Genomic DNA, 20,307 nt, shown 5'->3' on the forward strand with positions numbered 1-20,307 from the left:
CAGTTACGCACTGGAGTCGATGTAATCGACTAGTCCTCTTCCTCAAAATTGTGCCTTTAGTAGAAGTGGTGGTGGTGGTGGTGGTGATGATGATGATGATGATGGTGATGATGATGACCACCACCACCACCACCACCACCACCACCACCACCACCACCACCACCACCACCACCACCACCACCACCACCACCACCACCACCACCACCACCACCACCACCACCACCACCATCATCATCATCATCATCATCATCATCATCATCATCATCATCATCATCATCATCATCATCATCATCATCATCATCATCATCATCATCATCATCATCATCATCATCATCATCATCATCATCATCATCATCATCATCATCATCATCATCATCATCATCATCATCATCATCATCATCATCATCATCATCATCATCATCATCATCATCATCATCATCATCATCATCATCATCATCATCATCATCATCATCATCATCATCATCATCATCATCATCATCATCATCATCATCATCATCATCATCATCATCATCATCATCATCATCATCATCATCATCATCATCATCATCATCGTCGTCATCATCATCATTATTATTATTATTATTATTGAGGCGGCGGTCTGGCAGAATCGTTAGCACACCGGGTGAAATGCTTAGAGGTATTTCATTTGCCGCTACGTTCTGAGCTCAAGTTCCGCCGAGGTCGGCTTTAACTTTCATCCTTTCGGGGTCGATAAATTAAATGCCAGCGCAACACTGGGATTCGGTGAAATCGACTAGTCTCCCTCCACCCCACATATCTCCTTTAGCAAAGTAATTTGTTATAAAACCTCAAGAGATAGATTAGTAACGTATACTAAATAGTAAATGAGTTGCCTTTCATCCTTTAGCTGACGGAGGTTGGTAGGGGTTCGCTTCCCCTGCTAGCGATATATTCTTTTCTACTCCAGGCACAGGGCCCGAAATTTTGGGGGAGGGGGCCAGTCGATTAGATCGACCTCAGTACGCAACCAGTATTTAATTTATCGACTCCGAAAGGATGGAAAGCAAAGTCGGAGAATCTGCCTGGGGTTAAACTAGTAGTAACATGCAACTACCACTTTGATGTGACAACTCATTTACTAATTATTATTATTATTATTATTATTATCATTATTATTAAGGCGGCAGGCCATCGGCACGCAGGACAAAATGCTAAGCGGCATTTCGCCTTTCTATACGCACTGAGTTCGAATGCCGTCGGAGCTGACTTCGCCTTTCATCACTTCGGAGCCGATCAAGTAAGTACCAGTTGAACGCTGGGATCGATGTAATCGACTAAGTTCCTCTCCCGAAATTGCTGGCCTTGTGCCAAAATTTGAAACATTATTATTATTATTATTATTATTATTACTACTGTTGTTGTTGTTTCGAAGAACTGAGGCAGGAAACGCAAAATAATTTTGCACTCATATACAATAGCTGTAGCAACGACAACGGCGATGAAAAAAGACGATAGTGGTGATGGTGGTAGTGATGATAATGGTGATCGTGATGTCGATAATGACGACAACGACGAAACGAATGATGACGACGACGACTACGACGACGACGACGACGACGACGATGCCTACAGCCCGCCATGCGACCACCCAGAAGAGTTGGCGAGACGAGACGGATAAAATTACCTGTCTGTCAGTTTAACAAACTAGCAGGTACGCTTAAAACACAACCCAATCTATGCTCTTCACACCGTTAACATCTTTTAAAGATACTTCCCTCCCGCCAAATATATATTATATTGCTGATATCATCTAACTCGCCTCCCAACCATATATAAATACACACACACACGCACACACATACATACACACACACACACACATACACACACACACATACATATATATACACACACACACGTGTGTGTGTGTAAATGATGGCTGTGTGGTTAAGAAGTTCACATGCTATTCGCGATCAGTCTCGCCGAGTGAAGGCTTGGGCAACTTTCTTCTACTATAGTTTCCTACCCACCAATGACTTACGAATGATTTTGGTAGAATACGTACAGGCACACACGGACTATTCATACACAAACACACACACACACACGTATTTATTATCCTCGTTTTAATAAATAATTGCTTAAATTTTGTTTGATTATGTTTTAATACCATTACAACATTCTCTCAAAACGATTCGATTCGTGGATGCCATCTTTTGTGTAAAACCGAAGGAAGGAGGTCTTGCATGAATGGATAGGAGGCGACGGAAAGACAAATATTATTTAAAATTTGAGCGAAAATAGAAGCTAGAATAATAATCATCATCATAGTAACTTCCAATTTACCACACCCTTGTATGAATCGGGTGGAATTCATTGTGATAGATTTTCTCCGGCCGGGTACCCTTCCTGTCACCAGCCCCCACCCGTTTCCTTACAAAATAATATTTCCCAATGACCAATGATGGTGATGCATGTTCATAACTATCACGTGATATCAGGACCAAACCAAGAGTTTGGTACATACATCAGTATGTTCCGTATATAAATTTACAACGGCCTCACTTGAGTGTCCGTCCACCAAATCTACTCATAAGGCCCTGGTGGTTGGACTTATGGCAAAGATGCAGTACAGTGGAACTGAACCCGAAACCATGTTGTTGGGAAGCAAGGTCGGAATGCCAAAAAAAAAAAAAAAGACAATATTATCTGAGCTAAGTTGGATGGATCGATAAGATCTTTCAACAACACCAAGTTGATAAGATAGTAAGCAGATTTGTAGTGTCCATGTATTTTCCTGTATGTATTAACAATGTGAAGTGAATGAAAATAGAAATTTACTTACGCTGTACTAATTTCAAATCATTCATGTATATTTCAAAATAATACTATTAAATTCTTTGTCAGTTATATCCTAACCACCACCCCTAACTCGTGGTCTCTCTGTCCCGTTCATTTTTATTAATCTTGTACTTTGAAGATCCAATCGTGATACCTCATCGCCACATATTTTCTATCGCTTTTCAGCTCCACATGATTACTCACTGCTTTCTTTTAAAATGTGAGCAGTCTTGTAGCTCCGCTACAACAAGGAGAATATTTTAATCTGGTCCCCTTCTTTCATACGTTTACTCTTCCTCTCCTAACACAAAAGTCCCCTGCACCTTGGATTTACTTTCACGCTAGGAAAACTGCATAGTGATCTCACAAGTGCAGATAAAGCATGGCCTAGACCAGGGGTTTTGAAACCTTTTGACTTGCGGACCCCTTTATATTTCAGGCTTTACCTTAGGGACCCTCTTATAAACGCTTATGAAATTTATACATAAATATTTGCTTAAAATAACATATTTTTACATTTATTTATTTAACAGTATTTAACAAATAGGTTTATTGTCAATTAAAAGATTTCGATTAAAAAACATATATAAAATCAAATTGCCCATAAAAAGTATTTGCTGTCCACGGACCCCCTGTCTTGTCCTTGCGGACCCCCTGTGGTCCGCGGACCACAGTTTGAAAACCCCTGGCCTAGACCGAAAGGATGGTAAAAGGTCGGACGGTATCTCATACGGGATGCCAAATGCTGTGACACCTTCTTCAGCGGCAACTTGGTGCTGTCAGCTACAAGCCCAGGCCCCACTGCTCGTTAGACGGAAATAAACAAACTGCTAAGGTATCGGTCGCTCTCCGACAGGCTTATGGTCGAGCCCATGGAATTGGAGACAACCGGCGTTCTTGACTCCCGGACCATATCCCTGCTCACCGCAATTGGGGCGGAGATGTCTGTCAGTAAGTACGAGCCCAGTGAGTCAGAGTGTTTGTTCCAGCATATCTCTCTCGTCATCCTCCAGGGCAACGCCTTTTCCATTTTGTCTGCTGGTGCCATGAGAACTGTTCCTATATTGTGAGAGGCAAGATTCTCCGTTAATCCTTCTATTTTGACTTAAATCACGTCTCTGTTTAGCTACAGCTGCTATGATGGAGAGATAGGAAATGTATATAATAGAAAGATTCTGCTGTTATTTTTCATAACTGCTTAATAGGAAAGAGAGAGGGGGAGTATTCGTCCCTGGGATTTTTGGCTTCTAAAAGAACTTTAGATTATAGAATACATAAATAAAAGACTAAAATCTAAAGGCATCACATAAATATTATACAACTATAAACTACTTAACGAAAACAGAAGCAAATATTAATTGGCACTAATCAATAGCTCTCTATGTTTGTGAATGCTGGAATACTAAAAATTGAACGTTTAGCATTCGCGTCAAGACATGCTGAGAAATTTAAGTGGAACACTTATAAAAAATTTTTTAAGGCCTAGGCTTAAAGCAAGCCATTTATTTGCTTCCTCAATTGAAATCTACTTAACTTCTGCTCAGACACTGAAACAATTAAGTTGGGTAGAGTGAAACCTGATGCTTATGATATCAGTCCCGTTGACGGCATTGACAATAAGTATGTTTTACTGTGATGGCAATTGTTAAGAAAGATAGGGGCGATAATGATGCGATGGTGGTAATGGTAATAATAATAATAATAATAATAATAATAATAATAATAATAATGATGATGATGATGATGATGATGATAAGTTTTCTCATTTAAGCATAAGACCAGCAGTTTTAAGAGACGATTACATCGATTCCCGTACTAGATTAGTGTTTTATTTTATCAACCCGGAAAGTAAGAAAAAAAAAACGAAGTTGGCCACAACGTGATTTGAACTCAAAAGAGCTGGAAGAAATGCCACCAACCATTTCGTTCGACGCGTTAGCGATTCTGTCAATGCAGTACCTTGGCATGCACTTCTTTCTTAGCATCTGAAGGGAAGGGAAAGGAATAGAGTTTCTTCGGAGACCTTCAAATATAATCTTCAGTGCTGAAAATGATTTTCGCCATATGTTTTGTATGATGTCACGTAGCGAACTGTGCAGCAGTGCATGCGTGTGTGTGTGAGTGTGAGTGTGTGTGTGTACGAGCGCACAGAAGAACTAAAAAGTGGTGGTGGTGGAGTAACTAAAAAGTGGTGGTGGTGGAGTAAAGGTAGGGTAGTAAATATTTTTGTATCTTTAAATCTCATGAAGCCAAACAGTGACGTGCATTTCCAGCCAAGCAAGTAGATTTTTTTTCTTTAAATGCGGGGACCAGCAACTTGAAGCTACTTGTAATAATCGCCACGCCTCCTACCCATGTCCTTTTCTCTGATTCATCTTCCACCCAATCCAACAAAAACCAAAAAACAAGTGTGGAGGAAGGGGTGAACGTGGATAAGAAAATATACAAAAATAAAATCGAAAGAAAAAAAAGGGGGGGAACACAGGGAACAAGGATTAAAAATGGATAAGATTCGTCAAGAAATGTACTGCAAGCGATCAGAAAATCCGAAAACCTAATATTCCAGTCACACAAAAGAGTTAATATTAATAAAAATAAAACTAATAAAGACGATTTATTGACATCTATAGCGCAATAGATCGCGGATAATATCGTAAGACGAAATACAACTCGTTTGCACGCGTTAAATGAAACCGTTGAGGTTACATAACAACATGTATGTATTTGTGCACACACAAGTATCTACGTATGTATGTACGTACTGTGTGTACAAGAGTGAGAGAGAAAAAGAAGTGGAGAGAGGGAGAGAGAGAGAAGGGTTTTACCGTTTAAAAAGATTAACAGATAATTATTTAAGTATTAACTCTTTAGAAGAACATTTTTAGCAACCATTAACAACAACTGTCAAAAACATTTTCTAACACACACACACATATACACATATATATATATATATATATATATATATATATATATATATACACACATATAAATACATACATATACAAACACATACATACACACATGTATATATTTCCACGCCTTTTTACGTCTTCCCCACTCTCTATTACCCTCTCTCTGTGTCTCATATATATATATATATATATATATATATATATATATATAAAACACACACACACACAAGCGTGAGCACAGAGACACATACTCTTTCACACCACACAAACACTAGGTGTCAATTAAAGATATATATCTTCAACCACCTCCCAAGATAAAAGAAAAAGAAGTATCTCTTTGACGTTGGTTTAACGTTGAAAAAGAAATTTGATTCGTTCGTGGGCTATTTTTCACTGCGAGAATACTTCTTAAAAGCACATCCACGTCGCCCTCTTGTAACATAAAACCAATCTTAAGTGGAGCAAGTTAAATGAATGCGAGAATGATTCCCCTCCTACCAATACACACACACACACACACACACACACACACACACATATATATGTATATGTATATATATATATATATATATATATATATATATATATACAGGAGATCAAATTTAACGTGACCACTCATCATTCATCGTTGAAGTGTGAATGAAGGGTTTCCGGTAAATAAACATATTGGCATGCTTTTCGATTTCCTTTATTTAAAGCCACAGCTTATATACCGGAAATTGTGAAGGTGCGTGATGTAGAGAGTTCGATTCCTAGACCGGCTGAACGGATTGCGTCGTAGAGCAATGCACTTCGTTTTTATATCGCTCGAGTTAACTCAGCTGTGAACGAGTACCAGCCGAATGTTGGTGCAGCCCTCGCGTTCTTCCCCCACCTCTTTTAGCTGTCACATCGACGATGTTCCGTTGAATCAAAAATGGTAGGGTCAAGAGGGTGTATACTTCAAACTATGTAGGAACCTAAAACAACCAGAAAAAGCGCAGTACAAGTTCCCAAACCACACTCGTTCGCGTGTGACATCTGTCTGTCTGTCTCTCCCTAATTCACACAAATACGATGGTTTATTGGGTCCTGAGTGCGAGGACCAAGAGGAATATATATTTCTGGTTGTGCCAATAAAGAGGTACCGAAAACAACCTTTCGCAACTTAGTCAACCACTTATTCAGAACGTAAAAAGCCGAAACAAAAATGCCTCTAAGCATTTTGCCTGATGCTAAATAATGATTCTCTCTACTGAAGGTATAAGGTCTGAAATTTTAGAGGCTGGGTTAGTCGATTACATCGACTCCAGTGTTGCTGGGGTCGACTTGCTAATAATTCGCCCGGCTCGCTGTCTTACCCTAGTAGCGGGCAACAGTGAAAGGAGCACAAACACCTGAAGACTGTATACGTGGTAAATCTCATTCTTCCTTTCGTAAATACCAACGATACATTATTAATAAGCGCTACATTGTTGGCCATTTTAGTACATAAAACGAAAGACGGCGTATAAGAATTCCTAGATGCTATCCACACCTTCCCTAAATACTCTAACGATATCTATGCAATTCATTAGCTATAACCGAAACTGTGGCGTTAGCTTGTGAAACTTGTTGCTTACATAACCAAAACAAGGAGCCCTTAAGGCAGCTGTTTCCAACAAGGGATTTCTACATTGGCTGGAAGTGAGAGATGAATTTTCAGCTGTTACGACAAAGAAGTAATCATCATTATCATCATCATCATCTATTTTTAACGTTCACTGTTCCATGGGTTGGATGCAGTTTATTGAAGTATACTTTTTACGGCCGGATGTTCTTCCTGTCGCCAGCCCTCACATATTTCCAAGTAAGGTGATATTTTCCAATAACAAGACATACTAGAATCCTAATCTTTATCACCATCATCCTAATACCCACTCAAGTTGAGTTTATTGAAGGTTTTTCTACAGCTAAAGGCCTTTCCTGTCGCAACTTCTAAACTGTTTCCAAGCAAGGTAATATTTCCCCACGGTCAGGCATGTTCTGGCAGAATACTGGAAATGAATGACAGTGACACACATCTACACCTATCAAACGATTTGAAGACAAGGAATCACAAACGCACGTTCAAACACGCAAATAAATAAATAAATGAATAAATAAATAAATACAAATATATATATATTCGCCATGTTGACCACTGAACTCAACACGTTTTTTCATTCTCTCTCTATTTTCTCATTCATTTTTTGTCGAAGTGTGTAAGCTTGAAACGTAAAAGACTTTTCCATTTTTCCCGAGCGTTGAACTAATACACTTGTTGTTCCTACACTTGTCTTCATCTTTGACTTTCTATAAATTTAACTACACGCACACACAGAGTAGTTGCTTTCAGTTTCCCAATCAAATCCACTCAAAAGGCATTGATCGACCCGAAGCTATAGTAAAAGACACTTGCCCAAGGTACCATGTAGGACTGAACCCAAAATTGTATGGTTGGGAAGCAAACTTATTAACCACACAGCAACACGTGTGCCAATTATTTTTCTTTTATTAATCAGTAATAAATAATTACTTTATTAAAATCTATTTTTAGAATAAAATTAATTAACTAACTCTTAAAATAAATAACTTTATGCTATTAAACACACCAAGAATTTTATTATTTTTTATTTAGAATTAACTTGTAAGAGATTATGAACCAACATGTGTCCCCCATTCTATTTTGAACGTCATAAAAAATTTTCTACGGACGCATGAACTTTGACGCAACAATTCACTGTCCCGACGAAGATAAGACAAAGTTATCTGTTATCTCACTTTTTCCTAAAAGCCATAGATTGTGTGATGAAAGAAAACACGAAAATACAACCCAGAGGAATACAATAGTTCCTAGAAGATATCGGCTTCGCCGATGACATTGCTCTTCTCTCCCAGTGCCATATTGACATGGAGGAGACGGTAACAGCATCGAAGGCAACATCCAAGAAAGTTGGTCTCAAGATCAAAACCAGGAAGACAAAAAGCGTGTGAGTGCACGTGGCCACTGACGTCAGTTTCACAGTCAGAGGAGAAGAAATTGAAGAACTCGATCATTTCACGTACCTAGGAAATGTTATCAATAAAGAGGGTGAAATATATCAGGACAGAAAAACAAAGATTGGGAATATCCTGATTATACGTTGATATCATTTGGAGACCCAGTTTTGTATCTTCAAATGAGTTCTTTCATTTTCTCATGTAGAGAAATTTGGAATAATAATAGAAAAAGTTAAGATACGTCTGTATATTTCGTTTTAGCCTTTGTTTCCAAGTTTATATACAAAAATTCTAAATATATTTTTATGTTATACCGTTGATGACAATAGCACCGTCACCAAAAAAAAAAAGAATCTTCGAAACATGAATATGTAAAACTAAATACAAAACCACCCATGCACGTAAATTATAAAAAAACAAAAAAGTATGATTTAAAAAATGTTGTTCAAATTTGTACGTATTTTTTTTTTTATACATGCAAAATGGACGACCACTGGCTGTACCTGTAGTTTTCCACATCAAAAAGATGCATATGTATATTTCGTCAGAGTTTCTGTCTCCAAGTTAACATTGATTTCAAAGAATTTAACATGTTTTACGATAAACCGCTTGTTAATCACAATCATAACAGAATCGACAATCACATTTCCATGCATGCAATAAAGACGTCACAACTATAGCGTTTCCCATCAAAAAGACGCATTTATCTATATACTTCGTTTTAGTCTTTGTCTCCTAGTTACAATTATTAAAAAAATTTTTTACATGTAATATGATTAGCCGCTTGTTAGCCTCAATACAATAACATCAACAATAACAAAAAAACTCAAAATATGAATATATAAATAGAATGAAAAATTATCAATTTATAAAGATTAAAAAATGTAAAATTAAAAATTTGCGGACATTTCCATATATGCAACGAAGACGTTCACTGCACCTACAACAAATCTCTCTCTCTCTCTCTCTCTCTCTCTCTCTCTCTCTCTCTCTCTCTCTCTCTCTCTCACACACACACACACACCTGTACACTTTGTTTTACTCTTTGTCTCCAAGCAAATAATTTTTTTTTACTTTTTCAAAAAACATTGAGACGATTATGAATAACCAGTGGTTTATTATAAAATTATATAACAACAATATTAACATTTCCATGCATGTAGTAATGGCAACGACTGCATCCATAGAAAAGAGATAACTGTGTATATCGTTTTGATCTTTTCCAAGTATTAATTTAAAGAAGAAAAAAAAAACGTTTAATATGTAATAATGCGTTAAACCGCTTGTTGGCCACAATCACAATAATACAAAAAATTTCGAAATATACATCACTCATGCATATAAATTATAAAGAAAAGAAAAAATTAAACGATATTGTTTAAATTTGTGCTCATTTCTATACGTGCAAAAAAAAAGCGACCTTATATATATATATATATATATATATATATATATATATATATATATATATATATATATATAAAACGATTTTATATATATATAATATGGGGAAAAGTAAAAAGAAACAAAGAAAATACACACTAGGTTTACCAATTTTCCGTTTAATGCCCTATAAAAACAACGAATTAAATCCAACCTCAACACAAATGAACGGAAAAACCTAATCTAGTTTAAAAAATGATATAAACCTGACCCTGATAAAGGAAGTGCGGTAGTAGTGATGGACACAGAGTACTATAAAAATGTTATACTTTCCATGCTAGAAAACAATACTTGCTATGAGAAGATAGAGTACTATATAACCCACAGAAGACACTTAAAAACTTATCCTCATTAATTCAAATACATGGAAAAAGCCTCACTAAAAGAGAAATTGATTATTTACCCAATTTTCAATATAAACCAAGTCTCTTTTACGGCTTACCCAAAATCCACAAAAATCCACATATTAGCAAAGCTTGCAAGGATTCATCAGGCCTATGTCCCCACCCCTTACTGACCTCAAACTAAGATCCATCATTGGTGGCCCAGCTTGTGAAACTCACCGCTTGAGCAACTTCCTCGACATCTTACTTAAACCATTGTGTTAAAATATGTTAAATGCTTCATCAGGGATAATTTGGAAAACAATAAACGAAGGAATCCTATTGGTATCATTCGATATGGTGAACTTGTACATCAATATCCCACAAGATTATGGTATAAAAGCAATCACCTTCTGGCTAGAAAAATACCCAGAAGAGATCCCAGGACGCATCAACCACCACTTCACAATCACAGCACTGAAATTTATCCTCCAGAATAACTACTTCATGTTCGATATAGTTTACTATTGATAGAAATGTGGAATTGCAATGAGAACTCGAGCTGCCTCAGTAATTGCGAACCTTGTCATGGGTTATCTAGAACGTAAAATATACCAATTATCACAACAAAAATATGCTACCTCATTTCATTGTTATTTAAAGAATTGGAAAAGGTACTTAGATGATTGCTTTTATACGTTGGAACGATAGCATGGACAAACTCCTCGATTTCAAAATAATGCTCAACAATATCAATAGTAACATACAATTCACCGTGGAACAAAGCAATAAACAACTTCCTTTTCTTGACATCCTAATTAAAATAGTCAGTAACCATATCGAAACGGACAACTTTTAAAAACTTACAGATTCAAAACAATACCTATTATTCAGCTCATGCCACCCCAAACACACAAAAATTAATATACCCTATAATCTAGCGAAAAGAATTTGTACCACAGTTTCTGATACCAATACCCGCGAACTAAGGACTCCGTGAACTTAAATTAACACTAATCAGGAGTCATTACCCAACAGGGATCAAACGAGCAAAGGAATTAGACATACAAACATTAAGGGAAGTTAACAGAAATACTACACCAAATTTAAAAGTACTACCTTACATCTCCACACATAACCCAAAAAACAATGAGGCGTTCAAGATCATCATCCAAAATCTACCCATTTACCATGAACGAAATTTTGGGCTCACACAAAATGATCAAAGCAAAATACAACCGAAATTATTGAAAAAAATATTAATCGGTGCAAGATTATAACCCTTAACAACGGAACCATAAGTGGAAAAATGCGGGCGGCCTAACTGTGGAACATTCCCCTACATTGTGGAGGGTACAGAATTTCACTTCAAACCAAGTGAAATATTTAAGATAAAGTCAAATTTCACTTGTGCTTCTGAAAACCTAATCTTTGTTATTACCTGCTTAGGTTACAGAAATCACTATATATGCCAAGCACGAATATCCCTCAGACGAAGAACAACGCTTCACAAAGAACAAATCCGCTTCCCACAATATAGACAGATACAGGTCAGTGAGCACATAGATAGATGTGCTAGGAACCTTAAACCAAACTTTCTAATTTTCTCTTTTAATCCATGTTCCCATAACACCGTAGCGCAGCAAAGTCTAAATAAAGAGGCAACTTTCATTAATAGATATCAACCACAACTTAACATGAACACATAACTTAATACATGGCACTAACACCAATAATCCCACTAATCCACATACATCCCATATACCATTCATATTTTATTAATCATATTAACCTAATTGCATCCCTTTCAGAAATGCTTACCTCCCTTACATGCAAGCTTTTCACTCAGGTACTATTAAACCCAACACCGTTTGGAAATCGGTGTTGATTCAAAGTCAGTGAACAGCGATAACGAAACCGGTATGACTTTCTATATTGACTCATAATGATTTCTATACTTCTTAATTCCACCTCAAATCATTTATTTGTATGTATATATCTTTGTTTTTATATTTAAAAAAAAGCCATTACTTTTATACCTAGTGTGCATTTTCTTTGTTTCTTTTTACTTTCCCCATATTTATACCACATGTAGTCTTTTTTCACACCTGTTTCTATTATATATATACACACACACATACGTACATGTATATATAATACTTATGTGTGTATACGTGCATACACACATATATACGTATATATATATATATATATATATATATATATATATATATACACACATATAGACATATAGACGCACCTACACATACATACATGTAATGTATTCATTTTTACTGAAAATGGTATAAAATAAGTGTTAGCAAAAGAAAAAGGAGGTTAGTTAAAAAAAAATTTGAGACGCACAACATTGAACAATATTGAAAAAAAAAAGATTTGCGTTACCTCAATACTCAAAAGTGACTTCATTCACACTATATGAAAGTTGCCTTACCTGTAACAGAAAATACAAAAAAAATCTTAGTACAAAGAAATAAGGAACTAAAAATAAAGCACAGCAAAAGGGTGTGAAACGGTAAGGTAATCATTATGTAAAAAGCATACAACTCTTACGGACTTCATCATAACAAATTTGTAATTCTTACTTTAACGGTAGCGAGTAGAGTATTGCTGAGAAATACCGTGTCTACTTAAAATGCTGATATCATAACTATATATTTGCATAGTACATATACACATAATACGCACATACGTCATTATACTTATACATATATTAAGTATCTTTTACTTCTTTGAATCGTTAGACTATGACCATGCTGGTGCACTGCCTTGAAGAATTTCTAGTCGAATGAATGAACTTAGTACTTTTTTTTTCTTGTAAAGCCTGGTATTTATTCTATTGTGCTCTTTGCCGAACTGCTAAGTTACCAGTTGTCAAGCGATAGTGGGGGACAAACACAGACACAAATACACACACACACGTTTGTTGGCACTCCGTTGCTTACGACGTCGAGGGTTCCAGTTGATCCGATCAACGGAACAGCTTGCTCGTGAAATTAACGTGCAAGTGGCTGAGCACTCCACAGACACGTGTACCCTTAATGTAGTTCTCGGGGATATTCAGCGTGACACAGTGTGACAAGGCTGACCCTTTGTCGTGTCTGCTCCTATGGCATCTCTCTGGAAGTGTTTTCTCCAGGAAATTGACATTTCCAAATACTATATCCCGGGACTCAGGGCTGGATATTAGAGATCTGAACACAGCAATGCAGGACCGTGTAGTGTGGAAAGGGATTATCAATGGAGTTCTGACTAACCATAGGTTGATTGAAGGAAGGTGATGATGATGATGATGATGATGAGCCGCAATCAAGTGTACGAGTGGTTCAGAGGTCTCCAAGATGGCCGAAAAAATGTCGATGACGAACGTTCTGGGAGACCTACAACCAGCAATACTGAGAAATACATCACAGCAGTGAGGGGGAAATCGTTGAATCACGACCCGTGAGTTATCAGAGTATGCACAAAATAGTTACGGTTCAGTTCAGTCCATTATCACTGAAAATTTGGGCATGAGACGCGTGTCTGCCAAGTTTGTGCCAAAACTGTTTTCAGCTGACCAACAGGACACTCGGGTTTCAGTTGTACAAAATGTCCATGAATGTGTCGAGAACGATGAAAACTTTAAAACTTTGCGTAGGCCTTTGAGTAGGTTCGCCGAGATTTTGGCAAAATTTGATGCAGATTCTCTATTCAATTTTCTTTGTTATGATCAATGCGACGAACACACGCTACATACATGTTTGTTTGTCCGTGGACAAGATATCTCAAGAACTGCTGGATGGATTCGGATGAAACTTTCGGGGATGTTTGGCCTCATGACTGGCACGAACGGGGATTTGGGGATCAATCCGGTACCGGACAAGGATTCTGGATTATTTGTTATATTTATTTTACATGAAGTATTATGATCTTAAGTTAACTTTCAAGTCTTTCCCTGATTATCTCCCTTGAAAGCACGCTCATGGTTTCCACGTAAGTTATGGCAATGTTGTTGTTTCAAAAGTTTTATTTTCGTTTCTCTATTATTAATTTTACTCGCGTCTCTATCTTAGTAGAAACTGATGGATAAAGAAATCAAACTACATAAATAAACAGCAGCAAAACCGTTCAGAAATTAAATAACACTAACATATTCAGTAACAATAATAAATTTAATTTATCCTCGACAATTTTTAGTTTTACCAATTTTGAATATATTCCTCCTGTTTAAAATCTCTTACCTACTTGACAATTGTATTTCTAGCTCTGCTTCGAAGGAAGCTTTACTTCTTGTGCGCAACGAAGTTGTTAAACTTCCGCTAACAGAACCGTATGCTGGTCCTTTCCGTTTTCTTTCACGCACGGATAAATTTTTTACTATAGACTTTAATGGTCGTAAAGACACTATATCAGTGGATAGACTAAAACAGGCCTTCATACAGAAAACTGTCCCCGTTTCCATTGCAGACGACACACACACAGCACTACAAACACAGCCCGCACACCCATGAACTTCATTAGCTTACAGCTGTTTCTGCTATAAGATGCAATGCACTCATAGTTGAGTATTTGTATATCACCCTATAGCTTCATCGGAACTTCAAACATTGAAATGAAGTTTATAACATAATTGTTTATTCCTTTGTCATTCTAAGATATATATATATATATATATATATATATAACATAAATGAAAAATTGTTTGGAAAATGAACAAACGACATAACATATACTGAGTATACAACTGGACTGGAGACCGACACAGAAGATCCCTTATTCTTCATAGGTTATGAACCAATTGGTAATACTCAGTTTCGCACCATTAATAATAGCACTGATAACTTCCCATATTGGCGGTGCCCGAGAAAATTTGCGAAGAATATAGGGCCGAGAGGAAACAAAGCAAAACAATACAGAATGGACACACGAGAGTAAATAAATGTGATTTATGACGATGGACAAAGATGTAATAAATAAGAAACGAGCAAAATACAGCCTTAGGACCAAAACAAGACAAGAATAGTGGGTAACGCTTAGAAGACATCCTAAAGGATAGAAAACAGTGAGACAGAGAAAGCAAAGAAAACTGGCCACAGGTCACGTGACAGCAGCGGGCAGAGGAGAGAGAGGACAAGAGTGAGGGAGAGATAGCGACAGAGCGAAAACAGGGGAAGAAAGAGAAAAGAGTAAGGCTAGGAATACAAGAATAATAAGAGAGAAAAAGGAGTAAGTAGAAAGGCTAGAATAGATGTGAGAGGGTGAAAGAAAGAAAGGGTTTTTTTACACTTCTTTTATTTTTCAAAATTTAAATAAACTAAGTTCTTTTTTAATCTAAAAGATACTTTGCTTCATTTTCTACAATGCTCTTCCATCTATCTGATAGACTTGCAAGACACCTCTTCCAAAATTCACTTCTCCGTGACGAAAAATACTCCTCCAGTACTATTCTGAACTCGTTTACAGAATTCATATTTTTTCTGTCCAAATGATTTTGAAGACTGCGGAATAAAGGATAATCAGATGGAACAATGTCCGGCGAATATGGTGGGTGGGGTATCGTTTCCCATTCAAACTGCTCCAGCCTCTGGAATGTCATCTTTGCTATATGTGGCTGAGCATTATCCTGATAGAAGAACACCTTTCGTCTTGAAACCAAAGATGGTCGTTTTTCTTCTAGCGCTTACTGAAGTCGCTCAAGCTACTCGCAAAAGATCTCCTTTGTTACCGTTTGGTTTGAGTTTAAAAGTTCAAAGTGGACTAAACCTTTCATATCCCACCAAACAGATAATAACACCTTACGTGGGTGAAGACCTTCTTTAGCCTGGGATGCCGGTGTTTCTCCTTTCCCTACTCAGTGTTTGGGGCTTGACATTTTTATAGAGATCCCATTTCCTGTTACCAGTCACTATTCGGTCCCAAAACGGTTCATTTGCGAGACGTGACAGCAAAGAAGAGCACACATTCACTCTCTGCGCACGATTAGGCTCGGAAGTTTGTGAAGAATCCACTGACTCAATTTGCTGACTTTTCTGATGGCATGCAGGTGTCGATTAATAGTTGAACGACCAAATCCAAGCTCCTCTGCTTGTTCTTCAACAGATACGATGGAATTTTGTTCCACCAGGGTTGGTAGGACGTCCTCGTCGAGTTCTACAGATCTTCCAGGACGAAGCTTGTCTTCTAAGCTGTTGTTTCCGGCTCGGAATTTCTGGAACCACTGTTGACACTGGCTTACGCTTACTGTCCGATTTCCATATACTGTATTAATATTCCTCGCACTTTTCGTTGCGCTGTTGCCTTTACTGGATTCGTAAGGTAAAATATACTGAACATGCTCTTTTGTCACTTCCATTATAGCTTTGAAAAACTGTTAAAATCGAACTGCACTCTTCAAAATTTGCACTAGGAATAAGGCCAAGGTAAATTACTACCTGCTTCTATAGCAAGATGATGCAGGTAGTTTATCCCGTCCCCCTCCGACTTTTAGTTCATGCAATTGAAAAAACCGCATTATTATGAATGACCCAATATATATAAAATCATCATACTTTAATATCCGTGTTCCATGCTGGCATGGGTTAGACCGTGTGACAGTAGTTGGCAAGCCAGAGAACTGTACCAGGCTCCATTGTCTGATTTAGTATAGTTCCTATGTCTGACAGTGCGTGCAAGAGTGTGTGCGCACGCGCATACCTTTATTGGAAACATACGATTTCGAATGACATAGTATGGCATTTAACTGATACTTAGAACTCTATGTAAACATCCAGTCAAGTATGAAACAATTTGTCCACCCATTTTCTACTGATATTATATACAATGGAATAACTTACAGAATATATATCCAAGGAGTTGAACAAAACAGTAGATTTGGCTATACTCGTGTTATACTCTGCTCTCAGAGATTATATAAGGCATAAATAATGTACTTTATACATTTGTATATTGTGGACTTACAGATGTTTCTTATATGCATTTCATGTGCTTTCATGGTTCTGTTTACTCAACCGCCTCACGAGAATGTGTCATAATTACCAAATGCCAAGAGAAAGGTGCATTTATACAAGAAAACACAGAGAGTAGATAGATAGAGAGAGAGACAGAGAGAGGGGGGACAGAGGGGGATGGAGGGAAAGCGAGGGAGAGGACAAAAAGACAGATAGCTAACTAGATAGATAGATAGAGACACATAGACAGACAGACAGATAGATAGATAGATAGATAGATAGATAGATAGATAGATAGATAGATAGATAGATAGATAGATAGATAGATAGATAGATAGATAGATAGATAGATTTCTTTTATTAGCCACACAGGGCTCAACGAAGATGGGACAAATACAATGTAGAGCTTTTCTTTTTGGGAGGGGGAAGGAAGGAAAAAAAAAAAAAAAAAATTGGTGGTGTCGATCAAAAGGGATCGTAGGAAGGGAAAAAGGGGCAGTTCGATCAAAAGGGATCGAAAAAAAAAGAAAAGGAAAGGCCGATCAATAGGGATCGTGTATCACACAGTAATGTTCTCGTGTAAAAAGAGGGGAGGACAGTTTAGGTTTAGCCGTGGAAGGAAAAGCCCACGGAAAAGACCACGGTAACCTTGGTCAATATTCTCATTGAAGAAACTATAACAGTAAGTGACTCTCTTTTGCCTTTTTGTTTTATTTTTTTTTTTCTTGTTCATAGGGTTATGCTCAAGATGGCTCCGTCGTTCACACGTGCCATCCTTGCTACATTCACCCATCTTTTTTTGAAGCATTCACTAGACAAGACTTCCCTTTCTACTCTCAACTTCCTCTTCAGGTGATACTTGAAGAAGTTGATGAGAGATTGCCCAGAGAGGAAAGTCTTTGTCTCTAGACCTTTCAGACGCGTCCACCATACACATTCTTTCGCCATAGCCACAAGTACGATGAAAATAGCTCTTCCTTCCCGTTTAAAGGAAGGAGGCGCGACAATATTCACGATAGACTCGGCTGATAGACCGACTCGTCCCACACGCGATAGCAGTTGTTCGACGTAAGCCCACAGCTCGGAAATGGTGGGACACTGTACGAGTGCGTGCAGAACGGATTCGTCGCTCTGCCGGCATCTCGGACAGGTCGGCCCCGTGTTTCTCGAGCCATGCCTGTAGAGCTTATCCCGAACGGGTAGTGCTTCTCGATAGCACTGCCAGGCCAGGGATCTCTGGAAGTTGTCCATAGGTCCCGGCCCGAAGGTCGTCTTAAACAGGCGGGTCAGGTATTCCTCGTCGACGCCCAGGTTCGCCCCGAGATCGTCGTCGTACCTTCCCTCCACTAATCCACTATAGAATGCGTTAGTTGTGATGCAGTCGCTCAAGGTTGACCCGGGTTGTTGGAGTTGCCGAAGAGCAGCGCGACACTCGCGGTGCCATTCGCCCTTCCTCGGCCTCTTCTTGATCCATGACTGCAGTTCGGTCATGGAGACGAGCTGCGGGAAAGCGCGCCGCACAAACGGTGACCACACCTGTTCACCGCTGTCTACGTAGAGCCGGAGATGTCGCAGTCTCAGCGCGTGTCTGCGCATCATCAACCATGGCATGCCCAGTCCTCCTTTTAACGGGTGTTGGCAGCAAACGGATCGCCTAACCATCGGAACGCTTCCTTTCCACAAGAAGCGGAAGAGGATGCGCTCCAGTTTGGTGATGGTAGGGTCGGGACAAGGAACGACGGTCAGGCGGTAGTAGATGACGGACGCGATGTACGTGTTCGCCACCTCCGCCCGACCTTTCAGGGAAAGCTTCCTCTCGGCCCATTGCCGGGCTAGAGTGGCCACCCTTCTCGTTATCTCGTCCCAGTTCTTCTCCGTTTGGAGGTCTGGACCAAACCAGACCCCGAGCATCTCAACCGGACCGTCAGTCCAACGTCCCACGACGGAGGCGCTACTTGACGGCATGGGGTTGCTTCTCCAGGTGCCGAGCCGCAAGCCCACTGACTTATCCCGGTTGATTTTCGCTCCCGTTACCGCTTCGTAGTCTCTCAGTGTCTCGCCGACAAGCTCGATGTGCTTTTGGCTAGACACTATGACGGTGACGTCGTCCGCGTATGCCGACACGCTCGTCCCGCATCCCAACTCTCGCGGGATGCCCCTCAGCGTTGCCAGCTTCCGCAGTAGTGGATAGATAGATAGATAGATAGATAGATAGATAGATAGATAGATAGATAGATAGATAGATAGATAGATAGAAATAGACAGACAGATAGATAGATAGATAGAAATAGACAGACAGATAGATAGATAGATAGAGACAGACAGGCAGACAGATAGATAGAGACACATAGATAGATAGATAGATAGATAGATAGATAGATAGATAGATAGATAGATAGATAGATAGATAGATAGATAGATAGATAGATAGATAGATTAGATAGATAGATTAGATAGATAGACAGACAACTATCAAGCGTGATATCAGTGAAGAGAAATATATCTAAGCGATATATGTTCCCCTAATTTGGGAGGCAGCAGGCATAAAAGACAAAGGACCATCATAATAAGCAATCAACAGTGGGGAACCCCAAACGTCAGTCATATAATAGAATATTCACGTAGTAGGATTTTTGACTGGCATATCACGAAAATGTAGATAGAGATGGGGAGAAACAGGGAAAGATTCAGAAGGAGGAGGAGGGGCATGTATGTATGTATGTATGCATGCATGTATGTATGCGTGTGTATGTATGTATACACGCGCGCTCGCGTGTGTGTCGGGGACATGTGTGCACATAAACACATGTAGATAGACATAGAGATAGATAGATGGAGAGTGGCAGACAGACAGAC

General features: G+C 38.5%; 1 protein-coding gene and 1 long non-coding RNA gene across 11 annotated transcripts in view; both read right to left on the bottom strand.

Annotated features, from left to right (window-relative positions):
* The window catches only part of LOC106873692 (lipopolysaccharide-responsive and beige-like anchor protein), a 479,623-nt gene that overhangs the window by 292,371 nt on the left and 166,945 nt on the right, over positions 1-20,307 (bottom strand). The window lies entirely within an intron of this gene.
* The window catches only part of LOC149132223 (uncharacterized), a 26,053-nt gene continuing 14,208 nt past the window's right edge, over positions 8,463-20,307 (bottom strand). The window contains exons 2-3 of the long non-coding RNA XR_016244760.1: positions 12,908-12,956; positions 8,463-8,804 (exon numbers count right to left, since the gene is read on the bottom strand). This is a non-coding gene — a long non-coding RNA (uncharacterized LOC149132223). The remainder of the gene's footprint in view (positions 8,805-12,907; positions 12,957-20,307) is intronic.

This window comes from Octopus bimaculoides, chromosome Z (assembly GCF_046866305.1).
Source record: "Octopus bimaculoides isolate indiv1 chromosome Z, ASM4686630v1, whole genome shotgun sequence".
NCBI classification, from domain to species: domain Eukaryota; kingdom Metazoa; phylum Mollusca; class Cephalopoda; order Octopoda; family Octopodidae; genus Octopus; species Octopus bimaculoides.